The sequence below is a fragment of the Columba livia genome, chromosome 1 (genome assembly GCF_036013475.1).
Source record: "Columba livia isolate bColLiv1 breed racing homer chromosome 1, bColLiv1.pat.W.v2, whole genome shotgun sequence".
Taxonomy (NCBI): Eukaryota; Metazoa; Chordata; class Aves; order Columbiformes; family Columbidae; genus Columba; species Columba livia.
The window spans coordinates 105082944-105102667 of record NC_088602.1 but is presented as its reverse complement, the minus strand read 5'-3'; positions in this window follow the sequence as shown (position 1 = coordinate 105102667).

Here is a 19724-nt window from a genome sequence, read left to right as displayed (position 1 = left end):
AATTTTAAGAATCCTTTAAAAATTCTCCTTGGCAAGTGTGCATTAGTGTTAAAAAACTATTTCAAACTGTTTTGAGTTCTCTATAGTCACATGATATATTGCCTGAAGGTATCTCAGGGATACCTTGCAACTAACTATTTGCACCAGTTTTATATTAGCATTACCCCGGTGACATTTCTAGTTTCTCATGATTTTCACTTTTTTAAAGTACTTGTAGTGTAAGAACTGTCAAATCAACTACAATCAAACATAAAAGCAAAAATGAAACTATTGTGGAAAATACAAAGTGTTTGAGAAGCTGAGCCACAGCAGTAAGAATGCTCAAACTTTTCCATGTGTGTTCCAATGTTTAAACTTTATACACCTGTCATCTTTCCAGCAGAATCCTAGCAGATAAAATCAGCATAGCAAAAATAGATTCTGGGGTTATGGTGTCTGGAAGATATTGCCCACAGAAGGCTGTGGCAGCAGATAAGTATTTTGTTAGAAGAGTAAACAAATTCTTGGACTACTTTTCCATAAGCAGATACAAAAAGCACTAAGATGGCATATACCTTTAGCATCCCTAATACAAGTGTTGCTGAGGAGAAGGGATCCCAGGAACAGGCCAGGTTTGAGGGTTTTCTTTAAGCAAAATCTCCGCTGCCACTATCCTAGGCAGAAACTTAGGCTTCGATGGATGCTTGGTCAGACATAATAGGGCATTATGTTCTTGCAGACCGAGAAGCAGGGCAAACTTAGGTTTGCATACCATTAATTGTTTCAGTGAACTATTGGATGTGTTGATTTTAACATTCAGAGTTTGTGTAGCCTTATAATGAAGCTGTAAGAATATTCAAGATTGCTCTCAAATCTTGTTTTAAGAATATTCAACATCCTCCTAAAGAAATGTTTTTAAATAACAAAATACTTCAGACTTTTTTTTTTTTTTTAATGAAGGTTTTCCTTGCTTTATTTTAATTTTTTAATAGAAGCATTTGCCTCATTAAATAGTAGACACACTAGGACAAGTTTGTACAGTTGCTTATTTGTAGGTCCTAAAGTTTCTTCTTCAGGTTAAATGGGTGAGCACAAGTTTTTTACTGTTTTTAAAGTGTATTAGGAAAAACCTGTCTTTTTCAGACTGTTTGTAGTAATTTAAATTCATTACAATCATTACTTTTCTAGATTGCTACTTTTAAGATCAGAAGTGTTATGTCAGAAATGTAAAATTAGATGTTTTTGAAATTAACATCCTACAGTCAGCACACTTTTTTGATAATATTAAAAGAAACTTCTGGGAGGTATAATAGGCTAAAAGAACTGGAGTCTCTTAATTTGTGGGATTGAGTTCATTCACATCTTGCAATTGAAATTTTAAACCAGAGAAGGACAGGAGTTCAATGCCAAAATGAAATATTCAGGATGAAATCCCAATTTTACTCTGGCCAGTGACAAAGCTTTTGTTAATTTCAGTGGGGTTCTCCCACTAAATGCACTGTCTGTACAGTATACATACTTGCTTTACTATAAATACTTAATATGTGTGTTTACCACGTATTAAGTCATGTCTGACAAAAGAAAACTTCAGAAAACTTCAGGAAAAAAATTAAAAATTAATTTCAAAAATTTGAAACAACTTCAGTTGGCATTTAACATCCTAAAACCTTTCTCTTGCCTTTTGGCCTTTCTGAAAAAAACAAGAGAGAAAAGGTGTGCAATGCTTGTGTAGAAACATGAGTGATGCGGAGATTTCCACACGCACATAGAGAGCAGTGACAGTCCAGATTTTCTTATGACTGGAGATAGCCAAATACTTCTGAAATAAAAGTTGAGAGCTTTGTCAATATTTTGGGTTTTTTTCCTTTCCATTTTCCACCCATTTCTACCTCAACTACCACAAGGTTACCTTGTACCTGCTCCTTGCATCTTTCTATAATAGCTTTTGTAGCCTGATTTTGAAAATGTGTATAGGCACTCACAGTAGTACTTCGGGGTAATTGGTCAATGTAAAAGGCCATCATGGTTTATGGGGCAGCAAATTCATTTTAGAGATAATTAAAGACTATTTTTATCCCATATAATTATTTTACTTGCTCAAATACTTCACAGCAATAGAATGGTCCAAGCACTGTTAATGATTTGTATAGTTGTCACCAAAGCAAAAGGAGAGTTGTTTTTCTTAAACTATCTGTCTAGTGTTATTTATACAGTAGCACAGTAAGCAATTACTGTATTTTAAAGAGTTCATGTGAGAATAGTTAGACTAACAATAATGTGACAGGCAGTTCTGAATGCCTACGGGGATTAATATTTTTAATCTTATTTAAATTGCTATATTTTCTCATGTACAGCTTGCACCTCAGATAACTTTAGTCCCTGTAAAAATCTTGTCACTATGATAGGTCCTCAGAAAACTGAGGACATGAGGTCATTTCAACACTGAGGCATGAGGAAAACAAGCAGCCTGTGAGGGACAGAAAATGGAAGCTATTTGAAAAAAGATCATTTTCCTCTTCAGATATACCTGCATATATAAAATCTGTACTGGTTTTGAGTCACAGGTTAGGATTTCTTGATTCCATTCCATTCCATTCCATTCCATTCCATTTTTGTTGTTGTTGTTGTTGTTGTTCTATTATGATAGATGACCCAAAAGCTATGCACAGGAATTCCTGGTAAAACATCCAAAGATAACCCTCATAAAATATTCAGTGTAGTATGATTGAAGACCTACAGTATGAAACGGTTTCTGAAAAAGAAGATTAAAGTTGCCCAACCCACCTGACCAAGTGACCAAAGTTCTTGTAGATTCTGCAAAAAGCTGAAAAGAGCACACCAAGAAATTTGGCATTTTGATTGCTCTTCCTTTTTCCCTAAACTGATCAAAATTTATACTGTGACTTCAGAATACATTACTTATTAATAGAGCTGGATAGGATTTTTTCCATCAATATTAATTCTTCTTTAAAGATAAATTCAGATTTTGTTTTCTTACAGTAAAATGATAAATATCTGTTTTTTCTAAACTGGTTTGAAAATTATAATTAGAAAACTCAGATGAAATGTTCTGTTCCTAGACAAGTTCAATCCAAATCAAAGCAATCTCCATCACGGGAAACCTTATGGTGGTTATTCTTGCTTTACATTTGCTCAATCAATTTCTTTATATAATTTCTGGTTTTTAGCATCTTAAGAACGTTTATCTGGCTGTATGTAACATGAGAAAAAAAACAAACAAAAAAGAAAGAGGCATTCCCATTTTCCTCCAATCTGATTTTAACTCATTAAATTGCTAGCATTTTCTGGCAGCCCTTTAGGTCTTATCACTTTATATGATGATGGCAAAGATGCAAAAATACTCTCCAGGTTGCTCAGTATTTCTTCCAACTAAGAATTTCTCAGAAGCAGCATTTTAATGAATTATGTCTCCTAGCTCCCTACAAATAGATATTTTCAGTGGCTTTGCTAAAAGAAACTATTTTTCTTAGTGTTCTGCTGGGTCTTTCCTCATTACAATGACAAAATAATTTACTGGACAAACAGTACATACTACTTGTTTGAAATGTTGTCCATCAGAATTTTCTGTCCATGAAGACACTTCACTGCAGCTTTAATAAAATACCTGGTTACAGTAGTATTAAATCTGTATTCTGTTGGCATGACTTTGCATTCTTTGCCAAGGGCACTTCAGCTCATTGGTATGAAGACAAAGTAGGTAGGTAATTCTGCGTTCTCCAAGTTGCCTTTGATCTGCTGGCAAGAATGTGTAGTTTGTACATACGGAATATCTGTTTAGTGTTGCAGTCTTGGATAACAATGTATTTTCCAATATACTGCATTCTGTCTCCATGCCATTTTCTTGAGATACAAAGTATACACCTATTTTTCCCTTCAAAGCTTGCGTTTGCAGACAAGAGAGTCTGTTTCTTTGTGAGCTGTCCAGCTTTCTCTTATAACTTTAACTTATCAGATGAACATGATTGACTATCTTCAAGCCTTGCTGACACTGAATAAACTGGTGAATGTTGGAATAATTTTTCTCCTAAAAATGGAAAAATCTAAATTATTCCCCTTTATTGAATGTGTAAAATTGCCAATGAGGTAACCAAATTTGTTTTGCAATATGAAATATTATTAATTTAACAAAACCATTCCATTCTTGATAAACTGGGTATGTAACAAATTGAGTAGAACAAATTTATTTGAACATTTTTTATGGATCTCACTAATTCACTTCAGAACTTCAGAACTGTTTTCGGCATGGTAACTTACCTGAATAAATTATATAATTCATTTCCTACCATGCCCATCACAGTTAGATTTGAGATTTATTAAAATTAATGTAATAATATCTGTATCGGTCAGGAGTTTCTTAACAGATCATAGCATATTCAGCTGTTTAACAGTTAACAGCAATTACTAAAGATAAACAGGTGTTGCATCATGGCATTTTGTGATTGTGCATGTGTTTTAAGAGTTACACTCTTACGTATTTAGATATATTTATGTAAAACCATATAGATATATTTTTCTGTAGTATATAGCGTGTGTATACAGTATATACTTGGTCTTATAATTACTGATCAAAGGTCTCTCAACATGATTTGTTGCTAAAGCCCTGAAAAACAGCATAGCTGTTTCTAATGTCTGTCAACAGTATTGCTGACACCTGAGACACAGTCCTGGTTGAAGATATTGGAGAGAAAGCTAAATGTTTGGTTGCAAATCCTAAAAACAATATATGTTTGTGGGACAACAGGTCTTTATAGTGATGATGACAGATATCAAATAAAGAATGTTCACTTCCACTTCAAACTCCACAGAAGCATAGCTGACAGAGGAAGAATCACAGAATCACAGAATCACAGAATGCTAGGGCTTGGAAGGGACCTCTAAAGATCATCTAGTCCAATCCCCCTGCTGGAGTAGGAACACCTAGATGAGGTTACACAGGAAAGTGTCCAGGCTGGTTTTGAATGTCTCCAGAGTAGGAGACTCCACAACGTCCCTGGGCAGCCTGTTCCAGTGTTCTGTTACCCTCACTGAGAAGAAGTTTCTTCTCAAATTTAAGTGGAACCTCTTGTGTTCCAGTTTGAACCCATTACCCCTTGTCCTACCATTGGTTGTCACCGAGAAGAGCCTGGCTCCATCCTTGTGACACTCACCCTTTATATATTTGTAAACATTAATGAGGTCACCCCTCAGTCTCCTCTTCTCCAAGCTAAAGAGCCCCAGCTCCCTCAGCCTTTCCTCATAAGGGAGATGTTCCACTCCCTCAATCATCTTCGTGGCTCTGGGCTGGACTCTCCAGCAGTTCCCTGTCCTTCTTGAACTGAGGGGCCCAGAACTGGACACAATATTTCAGATGCGGTCTCACCAGGGCAGAGTAGAGACCGCATCTGAAATATTGTGTCCAGGGAAGGAGAACCTCTCTTGACCTACTAACCACCCTCCTTCTAATACACCCCAGGATGCCATTGGCCTTCCTGGCCAGAAAGGCACAGTTCTGGTTCATGGTCATCATGCTGTCCGCCAGGACCCCCAGGTCCCTTTCCCCTACACTGCTCTCTAATAGGACGTTCCCCAACTTATACTGGAACCTGGGGTTGTTCCTACTCAGTTGCAAGACTCTACACTTGCCCTTGTTATATTTCGTTAAATTTTCCCCGCCCAACTCTCCAGCCTGTCCAGGTCCTGGTGGATGGCAGAACAGCCTTCTGGAAATTGTGAAAAACAATCAGCTCTTGTTTGCTTACTGGAAAGTCGGTGAGTCCTTCAGCTTTCCCATATAACTATTAGTTTTCAAGTCTTAGTGAGCCATTGATGTCATGCAAGGTGTGAAGTGTGTCACAGGTGGATTTATAGTGGGCAGGTTCCTGTGGAAACCTGCTTTTATGGAAACAGAAGAGTTCAATAACTTAAAGGAAGGTGTATTTGCTGGTCCATTGGCTCTGTCTCCTGAAGTGTGAGACTCCTCTCTTGTACCCAGGCAAGTCATGAACCAGAATTTGGGTCATAAAGGAAAGCTAAGCTTGTATGTATTCTGCAATAAGGTTTTCCTTGTAAGAGGAGAGGAACACATCAGGTCCCTTTACCTAGTGTGTGCTTTACCTAGGTAGCCCCAATGCTGCTGACACTTCAGTACACTCTACCACATGCTCAAAGGTTTGCTTAACCAAGCAGAAATGAGACAGGTGGACAGTAAGTGTGACTAACATACTTCAGACATCTGGTTTTGACAGACAACTATGTCAGCGCTTTTCCTGGGCTGTGTCTTAGGTCTAATATGTCCCAGGACTCAGAAATATAACCTATAAACAGTTATGAACAAACAAATACAGATGATAAAATGAAGATTCTGAAAGAGTTAAGTGGTGAGGATTTAATTAAGTGATTTAGAAACTAAACATTATGTTTAGCTGGCTGAATGCTTTGAAAGGATCAGTAGTTAGCCAGAGGAAAACAGGTCACTCAGAAAAAATAAACAGATACATTCCCTGAAATCTTTAAGTGAGATTACTGTGGTTGCATACATATGTGCTGTTCATTTTGTAACCATTTGCTGAAATAGTATGATAAGAAATGGAGAAATTTGGTGTGACCCAAAACCTTCATTCTTTTGGTAATAGTCATTATTGTGAGGAATTATCTGTGAAAGTTCTTGTGTCCTAGGAAATGATTATAGCCTGCAGAAAGATTAGGGATGAAATGGATGAGATACCTGTGGGTACTTGGAAATGCCTGTGGAACTGAGGAAAAGCCAAGATTTTATTTTGGAAGCTGTGGGCTACATATCTGAAGAAGTGAGTTGAAGCCAATGGAGTGTACTCTGAGCTTCCCTGCACACTGAGAGAGAAAATAACAGCAGACTCTTCCCTGTGATGGAAATCTGGCATGTCACTGCAACACTTTATTCTCTCTGGAAAAACAGGCATGACAGCGATGTTGCCTCAGCAGTGTGGATATGTATGCAGAGCTTAAGGCTTGAGTTTGGGAAACATACCGAGATAACAAATCTTTCCAGAACAAGACAGGACAATATGGATGGAAACCCCTTTCTTGTCAACATCTATTTCTGATGTTTCTCTCCAGTTTCTGGTACCATGGCTAAAATCAACTCTGTAAATGTCAGCAGAATCCAGCTGGATTCCCAGAAGTGTAACTAAGATTAGAATTAACAAATGTTGTCTACATCTATAGCTATCTGCACCTATATATCTGAAGCCTGATGGCATTTCCTAGATAAATTTATCTCTAAATTTATTTGTAATGGGACTATGTACCTAGAATCATGACTTCTTAAAGAATCCATTGAATTGTGGTGAGTCTCAGCTGCAGTTTATTTGGCTCATGCTGTTCACTAGTGATGGTGTTTAGTCAATGGCTAAGCAAAGCTGCTTCCTCAGGTGCTGTAAATCAGCCCAACTCCACTGACATTAATAGATCTTTGCCAATTTACATCAGATAGGAGTGTTTCTTCCTCTTTCTTCCCAAAATTTATTAGGATTATGGAGATGATCTGTAGCCCCAGTGGAAAATGCATCATTTATATATGCTAGGTCTCATGCACAGTGTGATTACTGTGCTCTCCAAATCTTTACAGACTAAGAAGTGGAAGTCAACAGAAAGAGGAGTAGGCATGGCATATGGAATTTGTCTTTTGGTACTTTATCTTCCCCCCCCAGCTTTAAGATGAGTGTTAAAATTATACTTAAAAATTATTTTATTGAGTTATTTATATTTTAACTCATCTTTACACCTAGGTTTCCTTCTTTTCTGCTAATATTTGCATTGTCAAGCTACTTGTATAATTTTGAAGGTCTGAACATTCTCTCCTCATAGCTTATACATATGCTATCTACTGAGGACTGAGGAACTAAAGGCAACTGCTGAGCCTACATTTCACACAAAGCTGCTGACCGTGTTCTGTAAAGGTTCTATGTCTGTGAATTAGAGTAAAAATAAAGTAAAAACTAACATTAAGAAAACCAGAGCCCTGTAAATCTAGAAAAAAAAGACATTTTTTGTGGCTTTAGTAAGTTCCAAAGATGACTTCTTCAAATAAATTCAGTATTTCTTATTTATATCTCTGTGCTTTAGTATCAGAGAAATCAAATTCATGAAACAGAGACAAGGAATGCAAATAGCAAATAAAAACAAATTTAATTTAAAGGGCCACTAGATTACCCATGCCTAATTCTTTCTTTCCCCTCTGTGGCTTAAAAATTGAAAATCAGCACAGTGGAAAAAATAATAAAAACTATGGGGTCTGTATCAGATTTTTTCTCTTTTTCACTTAGGTATTTTTGAGTTACTTTCTCTTGGTTTGCTATAGAGATTGAAATTTATAATAGTTATATTTACTTTGCTGTTTTCACATCATCATTAAGGATGTCAACTGTAGAAGTAGTACCTGCCATCTGACTACCAACACAGAATCAAATTTCAGATTTTACTATCAAACTTTCTATAAGGCTGATGGCACAGATACCTTTCCAGAGACTTGTGATCGTAAAGATCACAAAAAATAACATTTTAGAAGGATATGGAGGTCTTGAAGGACTTCTGGTACTAGTACTGACCCTAAGAAGAGCGACAGACTGTGCCTTTGCCCTCTGGGAGACTTTGGCATATCTTCTTAGCACACCACTGATGGTCATAGCAGGGATGCAAAGTGGGCACAGGTATCTTAAATACCTGGGTGGTGGAGTGAATGCCAAGTGTGACTAAATATGATGAGCATGAATACTTTTAAATAGCTGGTTATGACAAAACAATGCTATATGAAACATCAGGAAATGACATGGGAGGAGATGAGAAGGTGCACTAGTGCCGGAGTCAATGCTGCTGTCGAGGGATAGCAGGACCCTCTTGGCATGCCAGCCCTGATACAGCTATACACTGGCCCATGGCTCTCCATGGGACAAGCCGATGTCAGAAAAAGGAGCATTACTATTCAAGCAAATAACATACTTGTCTTTTGGAAGCATTTAGCCTCAGCTAAAATCAAGAACCACAGTGCTGTGCACTTTAGCAATACATACAGAGACAGTCCACCCCTGAAGACCTTGTAATACAAATAGACAGCTCAGCTAAACAGTAGGAGGAAGAACTCCTCCTGAGTTGTACACACCAGATTATATTGCTTGTTAATTACATTAAATTCTATTTTGGGGTTTGGAAATGGAAAACCACTTGCTTTGTTTCACCCAAGGTTCACCCCTCCTTTTGGAAATAATTTCATCCCACAATGGTAGACAGATGTTAATATGCTAAGTTGTTGAGCAACTCTGGTAACTCTGTGGGAGGAGAGCAGGACTCTGTTTCATTGTTCATTAATAACAGAGACACATGTCTGACTTTTTAATGACCTCGATGTTACTGTCTACTCCTCCCTATATACATGTCTCCTATCTGATCTTCACTGACATTGATTCCAGTTAGAACTCATGGTAAAGGTAATTTATATCACTGTAGATATATGCATTTTTCTATTCATTTTTTAGCTCAAATGCAAAAACAGATGACATCAAATGCAACAAAAAATGAGGCAGTCATTATAAATTAAGTTTTATTTTGATGCTCACAGAACTGTTTGTCCTAATTCTAGAAAAAAAGGATAACCAAAATGATGAAAGTTTATCTACATGCAGTGTATGTTCACTTGCTAATCTCTGGTTTAGTAACTAGGCTATTTGCTTATGTATCATTATTACTGCTTCTCTGAATGCATTTATGGCTCAAGATTTGCTCTCTAAAAACCAAGACTTTATTGGAAAATTTAACATACAATCATAGAACCATTTTGGTGGGAAAAGACCCTGAAGATCATAAAGTCCAACTGTTAACCTAACACTGACAATAAACCATGTCCCTAGGAAACTCATCTATATGTTTTTTAAATAACTCCAGTGATGGTGATTCAACCACTTCCCTGGGCAGCCTGTTCCAATGCCTGACAAGCCTTTCAGTGAATAATTTTTTCCTAATATTCAATCTAAGCCTCCCCTGGTGCAACTTGAGGCCTTTTCCTCTCTTTCCTGGGAGAAGAAAACAACACCCTCCATGCTACAACCTCCTTTCAGGTAGTTGCAGAGAGCGATAAGGTCTCCCCTCAGCCTCCTTTTCTCCAGGCTAAACAGCCCCAGTTCCCTCAGCTACTTCTTGTAAGACTTGTGCTCCAGACCATTCATCAGATTTGTTGCCCTTATCTGAACTCTCTCCAGCACCTCAAAGTCTTATAATGAGGGGTACAAAACTGAACACAGTATTTGAGGTGTGGCCTCACCAGTGTCAAGTACAGGCAGATGATCTCTTCCCTAGTCCTGCTGGCCATACTATTTCTGATACAAGTTAGGATGCTGTTGGCATTCTTGTCCACCTTGACACATTGGTAGCTCATATTCAGCCAGCTGTTGACCAACACCACCAGGCTTTTTTCCACCACACAGCTTTCTAGCCACTTGTCTCCCAGACTGTAGCATTGCATGGGGTTATAGTGACCCAAGAGCAGGACCTGGCACTTGGCCTTGTTGACCACCAAGCAGGTAGACTGCCAGTGGAAGCAAAGCTCTTCTGAGATTTCCTGTATACAGAGCAAACACAGTATAATGGCATGCATGGATTCATTCATTGGGCCAATGCTCCTCAAAGAGGTGTAGCAAAGAAGGCTGGTACAAGACAGCTGAATGTGTCCGTCAGAGTCTGAGGGTTTTGCAGACTTTTGGATCACACGAGGCAACAAACCCTGTGCATGGTACATGCCAGTAATGTGCTCAATTTTGATACATATGTGTTAAAATCACAAAGCAGTTGCTGTCTTTTTGTGGCAGTAGTAACCAGAAATAATGGAGTGCCGTATGTCAGCTTAATTTAAGAAATTATATTATGGTTTATCCCCAGTCTAGGGTGAGGTAAGTCACATAGAAAGCAAAATATCAAAGGAATTTTGGCAGATGCTTCAAAGTCCTAAAGAACTGCTTTTTAAAATACTTTAAAAGGATAATGTAGTGGAGGGCACATTATTTTGACAGGACAGGGATGAGTGCTCATTTCTTTCCTGCTGAGCTTATTGCCCTTACTTACCAGCTGTTCCTGAGTATGTCTCTATAGGAGATATATATATAATATATATACATATACACAAGTATGCACACACACACAGACACACGTATATATGGATATTATAGAACTGCTTGCACCAGTTATAAATGTTGACTGGAATTTCTAAAGCTGAATTCTGGTATGGTCTTTCTTAATTTACAGGCAAAAAATTCTGATGTTCAGAATAATTCTAAGCCCTGCGTGATGCCACTTCAAACTCTACAAATTGCTCTATAACCTCTGTCATTAAAGAGGTGCAGGGTGATTGAAAACCATTTTGGTTGTTGTTGCTATTTATTCATAGAGTAATAGAAGCTAGAATACTACTGGAGCAGAACTTATGGTACAAGGTACTGTATAGAGACAGGGCAGAAAGATAGTTTTCTGTTTTGTACATATCCACTGTACTTGATATACATTTTTCTTCCCTCTTTGCACCTTACCTACAGGTGAATGTGGGTCTGGCTTTTGCCTTACAGGGAAGTGAACACTGTCTTCTGTCTCCTGAGGCTTGAGACTCCATAAAAAACAGATAGCCTCATGGATCTAGAAGACCCAATCACACTAACATAAATATATACTTATCAGTTCTGCTAATTAAATTCTTCATTGTAACAAAGATGCTCACAATGCAGATGAAAATTCTTATTCTACATATATATGTGTTTCTGAAAAGACATAAATGTTCTAGGAAAAGCTTTTCTGAGAAAATAGTGTTGTTCATGGTTGCCTTCCTCGCATAGTACATATTTTCCCTTTCCCTCTTATTTTGGATAATGATTTTATCTTCCTCTTCCCATTTTGTTTTATGCTGTTAGAGAATCAGAATTTATTTCACCTGTATGATCACTGTAACAGATTATTTCTTTCTCTGTTTTATGATGTCCTTGTTTACTTCTGTGGCAACGTTCTAATTATACATATATAATAAGTACTTATAATAAATTTGAAATAGGTAAGTCCTTCTGGGCACTAACTAGGGCAAATAAAACAATGTTTCTGTGCAGGTGTCCACAATAATGTTAATGGAATAAGATGGACAAAATTTAGGAGGCCTGCCAGCTACATCTGTGGCTAGACATTTTTCTGTAACACTGTATTTCTCAAACTGTCACATCCCTAAGAAAGAATGGTTCAGAAAGAAAAAGCCTCCCACTCCTACACTAGTATACTGGTGAATTTGCCGGAAAGTTGCAGCATCTCTGCTGGTTGGAGGTGTTGGAATACAAAACCATTAAAAATGTTTTTCTCTTTTTACAATAGAACTGCTGTGACTGACCTTTCCCTGACCAGCTCTCAAGCTCAAAAAGATTAAGTCTGAAATGTGAAATTTAGCATGAAAATACTGTGGACCTCACTGAGAACTAAGTGGATGGCCTAATCATAATGGAAATCAGCTTTGATTTGACTGTGTTAAGGGTATCTGAAAAATCATCTTTCAAGGCAAAAATTCTTTTAAAGCTGTAGACTATGTACCTACAGATGACTGATTGCACATACTGTTCTGATATATTAGTTTTGCAGTAAATTGATCAGATCCTGGGGGAAACTGGATTTGGGCATGGATCCAACCAGACTGTATTGCATTTTCAGTTCAGTTCAGTTCAGTTCAGTTCCTGCCCTCATGTTATTTTTCAGCTGAAATATAAGATCTCATTTTTAAGCAATGTGTTTTCTCCTAGTCACCCCTTCCAAATTAGCCCTCTGAAGCTGCAGCTGGCCTGAGAGTAACAAAGGCTTCTGCCTACATCGACAGAGAGCTTTGGATGGACAACTACCCCCTGTGTGTCTGGCTGTGGGATGCTCTAAAGCAGGTGCCACTCGTATAGTCAGAGCTCATCACACCATGGAACTAAGCAAGAAAAGCGTGAGACTAAGCAGGAGGAGGAGGGTACTGGTCTTTGTTTTTGAGGGACCAAAGGAGATGACTTTTTTCCACACTCCTGTTGTCTTGGAGAGAGAAGTCCTTGCAACCACTTGTTGAAATAAAAAGTGCCTCACTTCATTGCCTTTCTACTAGTCCAATTAATGGGATGAGGGAAGGTGGTAAGAGTTTTACTTCGATGTATAAATACAAATTTTGCTTTGAGATTTTGGTGCCACCTCAGCAGAATTTCCCAGATGTGCCAAACATGTAGTTCACAAAAATAAGACATGTTAGTCATTATGGTTGATTGAAGAGCTAAGATCTTGTATTTTTTTAAGAAACAGAATAATCTGGTATCAGGACAATCGTAACACATTTTTTTAAATGTAAACACCATGTACTGTTTTCAAGAGTCTGAAAGTTATATGCTGAATCTTAAAGAGGGAATTTCTTGAAAGTTCAAAGCAAAATACTCTGTGAAAGATAGATATGCCTATACCTTAGCTAAATAGAATAGAATTAGATAAATATCAGTCTTGTGTATCTGTTATGCATGTGCCTACCTACAATACCATATCAAAATAACTTTGCATTGAATATGATGTGAAAGCAGAACTGTTTTGAAATACAAAGGTTTTCAAGGTTTTTCACAGAGAAAAGCAGCTTTTCTTTTTTCCATTTATTTATTTATTTATTTATTTATTTTAAGGAGATATCAAACTGCATTACTACAGGTTAAATATTTAATAAAACTGTATTTATGGCACTGAAGGAATATCTACTGGACTGAATTTGTGACTTTCCTTATATTCAGCAGCCCTATAATCACTCCAGTTAAACAGTTCCCTGGACTTGTTCAATTAGCTTTTCCCAGTGGACTGTCTCATATTTTTGTGTCTTCCTAATTAAACAGAAAAAGCTGTTGCTTGCATTTATCTAAAGGGTGTATTTCTATAAACTAACAAGGAAATAATGCATATGGAGTTCACAGAATTGGGCCATCTTTTGCTGAGGAAACAAACAAAGTTTAGTTAACAACTTTGGTCATCTCCAAAATAATCCTCAGGGGATACACAAAATCTGAAGGTTTCAATAGAAAATCTTTTGTACTTTTCTCTCTTGCTTATGTAAACCGATAAAACAAGGAGCAACAAAAAAAAATCAACAGGGATTGAACAGTGAAAACCAGCCCGCATTTGTCATCATGGTACAGGATGGGATGGTCTGGAAAGAACATATTTATTTATTTATATTTAATGCCTTCTTAGTGAAGTAACATGATTTTTTTCAGTGTGAGTGCATGGGTAAGAAAATAAATGAAAAATTGTTCCCATACTGGGTTGAAACTTCATTTTTCCCACACTGTCTCAGGAATTCTTCTAGCTCTCTGTCAGTAGTTTCATAGATTTTCATTTTCTGATATACAAAGACTGATGGAGTCCCTGAAGGCGGAAAAGGAATAGAGACAGCTAATTTGATCTGGTTCTCTGGTGAATTTTGGAAGTCTTTGCAGCACTCATCTTGTTTGTGCAAAATATATGAGTGAGGACTGAGTTATTATAGTACTTCACAGCCCGAGCTGAAACAGTTACTCCAAAAGAAACAGAGCTTTCCTGGTTAGCTTCTACACTACATCTTCTCCACTGAGAAGAGGCAATTTGGGAGTGTATACAAAATTGTGTCTTCACTGTTTGTGTTGATTTTTTCCACATCAACACACACTGAAATCTAATTTAATGAGGTTTTATAAGGGTGTTGGGATTTTTTTTTTTTGTAGTTAATCACAGCTAAATTTCAAGTCCAGTTTCAAGTCATTTTTTTTTTTTAGGTTCATGGGTTTACAATCCTTGTTTTCTCCAGTTATACCTGGTAGGTATAATCTGCTAGAAGTACACTGGACTTCCCATCTCCCAGTAGTAAATGAAAATAACAAAGAAAAATGTACTTGTGCTCCCCACTCTTCAGTATTCATGCTCCATTGCTAACTACTAAGAGCTGAATGCACCGATTCCATCAGCCTGGTTCGCCGCCTGTGAAGGGCAAAACTAGATAGTCCTCAAAATGCACATGAATGAGTAAAAAGAACATTTCTAAAGGAACAGGAATTAATTTCAGGTAGATTCAGGATACTTTAATGCCTGTCATCTGAATTTTTAATGAGCATTTTGAACTTGCTCATCTGAGTTTATTGTCTGCACACGCCTTAAGAAGGCTTTAGCCTGCTGTCTATGCAAAATATGTGTGCATGTCTTGTAGGAAGCAAAGTACTCATAAGAACTTTGCTTAGACATTAGAATTGAATTATGTTCCCTGGAGGCATAACAAACAATATCTCTTTAAGTTCCCCAGAAGCAGAGGGAGCTTGGAGCAAGACAGATTAGATTTCCCTTTTCCTATTAACTCATGCAAAGTCCCCTGTACCTTTACTTCAGTTACCCCTAATCAGAATGTCTCTTTTCATTTGAATAAGATGTTGCTTACCTATTATAAAAAAAGTACAGATCACTTCTTAATTATACTTTCCCACCTGTGATCTTGGGGAAAAAATGGAAGTTTGTTTTCCGACCTTGGTTATGAAACGGTCAATTGGATACTTTGATTTTTGGGAAATATGGTGACTAAACAGAGCAATGCAATCCTTTGTCAAGTTTTTGGAACAGATACAGAACACTGAAAGCCTGAAGTGTATGTTTATCCTAAGTAATTTCTATGATGACATCAGTTGATATTACATATTTAAACTCAACTTGAAACAAAAAAAGGAACAAACCATTTTTTTTTTTCTAATTATGAACAGAAAAAGATGTCGCTTTACATGTTTGACATTATCAGAGAGAATATTATTTGTTATTGTATAACTAATGTGCACAGAACACATCATGACTAATAGACTAGTAGAAGAGGACATGGGGTCAGAAAAACAACAAAAGAAATCTGAGACGGATGCAGCCCACAAGAAATTGTGTATGGAAGCTCTGCACTTTCAAAATTTGAAGAATCACAAGACAAAGTTAATACAAAAATAAGGAGGTGAATTGTATGAGCTGGAATGACAGAGGCCAGAGTGATACCTGCAAGGATTAGGGGAAGGAAGATTGTGGAAGTGGCTTAGGTGAAAACTATGTAATGTTGAGATAAGAATAAAAAACACGGAGACACAGGACACAGAATTCTACCTATATATTTATTATCCTGTATATTTATAGAAACTTTATTGAAGTCAGAAAGAAAGTCTCCTGATTTGCCACACAATCATTGTTTATTACTCTCTAAAGTATCAAAGTGACAAAGAAAGGAGTGAATGTGGGCTTTTTTGTGGTTTCTGTCAAGTAACAGTTCCAAACCACTACAGAAAGGGGACACTTGGTATATGTTTAAAATAAGGTGCTCAGGCCATGGAGGTAAATGAGCTGCAACAGGATGGAAGTAAAATGATGTCTACATTAGCTAGTAGTGTAGATTGACAGGACTGTATCTGCAGAGAAGCAGATGGCACTAAGGAGCTGACATCCACATCTAAGAACTTAGAAGAATTATTATTTCAAGTGATATCTAGACTGATCCCACAGATTCAATGCCGAGGACCAGTTAGAGTGCATGCAATACATAGAATTCACGTTAAGAAATAATTTGCATATATACACGGTCCTCCTAACAGGTCAGTATAAAACCCTGAGAAGACCCTTCTCTCCCTTTACCAGTCTTACAGTTTCATACAAGTGGGTTCTCAAGATATGCTCCAAGCTTCAGGCCTCCCATGGAGCTGGTCCATTAACAAGCAGTTTGTTGTTAAATATTTCATTGTTATGAGCTCATACTTAAACCTAAAGAACAATATGTGGAAGAATGGAGTGTTAAAGATTTTATTACCCATAAAACAACATGAAAGTAACTTTCAGAAAGCTGCAGAAGGATTCTGGAGAAGGATGACTTTGTTTGCATTTTATTACTTCTTGGTGAATATTTTCTGTTTACTGTCTCCCTACAGTAATGCACAGGATGACTGTTAAGTCTAATGTGCAAATAAATTGCTTGGAAAATCTGAAGCTTGTTAGGCAACTGTCTCCATTACTTTTGGGGTGGTGCTTCTACAAATGTAAGCAGAGCATTACTGAAAAGATCCAGTTTGTGAACCTCTACTCAACCTTGGGTTATTTATTACTCAAGGAATAAAATTTTGCACAGGCAAAATAACCCACAATGACCATTGTGGTAATGCACTTTTGTCCAGTAATCAACACAGCTCTACAGATGGATGTGTTTTCCAGGGAGCAGAAGCTAGGAAAGAAATAATGTAGTTTATTAATTTTACATCATTCTTCAGTCTGAAGTGTTGGTTTCAAGCTGGTCTTTCACAGAGGAAGTAGCTACAATTCAATCACTTAAACACTTTCCCCTTTTGGCAAAACACATGGTATGGCCTGACTGCCTTTTAACAGGCTGAACTGAATGTACAAATTACTGCAGTTAATTATTTGTGACGGCTTTATTCTGTCCTATATCTAATTACTATTCACCCTTTCTAAAGCTGAAACCTCTTTTTACATTCATCTGCTTCAACTTTTTATGTTGGACTCGAAAAGCATATCTACCAAACTACTAGATAATAGATATTATTAGTTATGTTATCTGCAATGAGAAGTAAACCACTCCCATAGACACAGTGTTCCAAGTATAAAAGAACAAGATTCTACCTTAGTTTGGACTGTATACTATAACTTTTGAGATTTTGTCTTTGGCAATAACTATTTTCTGACATTGCAAATACATTAAATCCTTTTCACTTGAGTGGATACTGAAGAAATATATCCAAACAATTATATTTAAAATGGCAGTATAATTTTGAAAGAACTGAAGGCCTTGGCAGAATTGGACAGCAGCAACTAACTCGGGGCTTAAATACACTTCACAGTCATTATACTGTGGTTACAATCACTAGGTAGTGATGTAAGCAATATTTTCACTTCGTGACACAAAAATTGAATTTATTGTTGAGGCACATGTCATTCACACATTAGATACAGAGTTGCAGTCACAGGCACATGATATAGTCTGCCCTTCTAGCAATTAGTGCACTCCATTAGCACTTTCTTTTGTTTCTGAGGTCTGGACACACTAATATTGGGCCTACCGATTTTCTGAATGATGAGCTCAACTGAGGAAAATACAAAAAGGATTTAAACAAAGTTGAAGATGAAGAATGTTGACAAGATGTTCAAAACGGAGGTAGGGGCAATGGCAGTACTTCAGGAAGAGGTCTACTGATGTAATCTAAGAACTAAGAAAATGGAAGCCAGTTAAAAAAGCCCTGTAACTAAAATGGGAAATGAATGGGCTAAAGCTTACATATTATAAATTAGGCCTAATTTTATTTTTTGAAAAAGTGAGCTCAGGAGTAATGTGGAAAAGGATTATGTTTCATTTGAAATGTGATTCTTTTTGCTTTTCTGTCTCTGTTCTTTATCTCTGTAAGATTTTTGACTGACAGTGAGACCAATAGAATCTTAAAATAGTTTGGGCTGGAAGCGATCTGAAAGACCATGTTGTTCCAATCCTCCTGCCATAGGCAGTGTCACCTTCCACTAGACCAGGTTGCTCAAAGCCCCACCCAAACTAACCTTGAACATGTCCAAGGTTGGGGCACCCACAGCTTGTCTGGGCAGCCTGTTCCTGTGCCTCATCACCCTCATGCTGGAGAATTTCTTTTTTATATCCAATCCAAATCTGCCTGCTTTCAGTTTAAAGCCGTTACCCCTTGTCTTATTCCTGCATGCCCTTGGAAAAAGTCCCTCTCCTGCTTTCTTGTAGGTCCCCTTTATGTACTGAAAGGCTGCTATAAGGTCTTTCTGGAGCCTTCTTTTCTGCAGGCTGAACAGCCTGAACCCTCTCAGCTTGCATTCACAGGAGAGGTCCTCCAGGTCTCTCATCATCTTCATGGCCCTCCTCTAGCCTTGTGTTAACAGACCCATGTCTTTCTTATGTTGTGGGCCCCAGAGCTGAATGCAGTATTCTAGATGGAGTCTCACGAGAGCGGAGTAGAGGGGGAGAATCACCTCCCTTGACATACTGGTCACACTTATTTTGATGCAGCCCAGGATACAGTTGGCTTTCTGGGCCGGGAGTGCCCATTTCTGGCTCATGTTGAGCTTCTTGTCAACCAAGACCCACGTGTCCTTCTCATCAGGACTGCTCTCAACCCATTCTCTGCCCAGCCTGTATTTATGCTTGGGATTGCTCTGACCCTTGTGCAGGAGCTACAGTTGGTCTTGTTGAACTTCATGAGGTTTGCACAGGCCCAACTCTCCAGCCTGTCAAGGTCCCTCTGGCACCCCTTCTCTTCAGTGTGTTGACCACACACCACAGCCTGGTGTCTTTGGCAAACTTGCTGAGAGTGTGCTCAATGCCACTGTCCATGTTGCTGACAAGGATGTTAAATGGCACCAGTCCCAATACCGACCCATGAGGAATGCCACGCATCACTGGTCTCCGCTTGGACACTGAGCTGTTGACTGAAACTGTTTGAGTGAGACCATCCAGCCAATTACTTATCCACTGAGTGATCCATCTGTTGAATCCATGTTGTTCCAATTTAGAGACAAGGATGTCATATTGGACACTGTCAAATGTTTTGCACAAGTCCAGGTAGGTGACGTCAGTTGCTCTTCCATTGTCCACCAACATTGTAATCCTCTCATAGAAGGCCACCACATGATTCGCCCTTAGTAAACCCATGTTGGCTGTCACCAGTCACCTCCTTATTTTCCACGTGCCT